This window comes from Galeopterus variegatus, unplaced genomic scaffold (genome assembly GCF_000696425.1).
Source record: "Galeopterus variegatus unplaced genomic scaffold, G_variegatus-3.0.2 Scaffold1375, whole genome shotgun sequence".
In the NCBI taxonomy this organism is placed as follows: Eukaryota; Metazoa; Chordata; class Mammalia; order Dermoptera; family Cynocephalidae; genus Galeopterus; species Galeopterus variegatus.
The window spans coordinates 267,882-269,126 of NW_007727486.1; positions in this window are offsets into that span (position 1 = coordinate 267,882).

A 1,245-nucleotide genomic window follows, 5' to 3' on the forward strand; every position below is an offset into this window, starting at 1 on the left:
ATTAATCTGATTGTTAAAAATATCCCTGGCACCCATTTTTAAAGATCACATGGAAAAATCCTAGGAGATTTTGTAAATGTCCCAAATCCAGAAACCAGAGACTCAAGTGCAAAGATCCTATGAGATGGCCAGTAAGGAGGCTTCATCCTGGATTCTGAAAAACCTCATCGGTGGAACTAAAAAGTAAGAAACCATTATTCTCCCTAAGCACAATATAGAAAAAAACTAAAGTAAAATCCTGATGAACTGGAACCTAAACTACCAGAAGTTTACATACCATAATTTTTTATTGTCACCGTTTATAAGAAAGAGACAAATGAAATATAAACAAGCTGATTCAGAGACTTATTTTTAAAAGAAGCTGTTAGAATATGATCCGTAGAGATTCCACCCAATATTCAGCTATACATATCAACAGGATTCTAAAGCTGTGATCGATGTTCAAATGATAAGTGTCAGCATTAAGTAAATTTTACTATTTTACGATTTGAAAAGAGTTCTTGCCCCAATTTGATATAAATTCTAATGCCATGTTAATCAGTATATATGAGGGGTCTTCAAAAAGTTCATGGAAAGATGCATATTATCTTTTCATTCTCTTTTTCCAGGAACTTTTGGAAGTACTCTCATATAATTATTTAATTAACCTATCCCCAGCCTATTTTAGACAAATTGAATTCACAACAAAATGAAGAATGAGGGTTATTTATTTTACTTGCAGGAGGGAGGGACAGGAGGACTGAGCGAGCGATTAAAAAAGATAACTTTAATATGCAGCATTTCTTCACAGAACAATTAAATGACAACACAAGGTCAGGGACTGAAAAATCCATATCTATAATTTACTTTATATCAAAACAAATTTGGGAAAAATCACTTAACCTCAATTTTGCCAAATGTAAATTAAGGGCACTGTTATGTTTCCTATGTCTCTCACAATACAAAATTATGACATAAATACAAGGGTCAGTGAACTAGTCAAATTGAGCCAGATAAAGATAATTGGCGATATACATGGTGATATCTGTATTCACCTGCGGAAAATAAGACTGACTACTGATTTGACTCCACGTTCATGAATGCTGTCTTTATGTCTTTATATGGGTTTATTGGAATAGAATGCTCACCTACTAATCAGCTGCAGTTTCCTGGGAGATTACCAGGTCATCACTATTAATATCTCATACCATAAATGAGAAAGTGAAAACAGAAATCATAAAAAAAAGTTTCCAAACATAGAGGGTG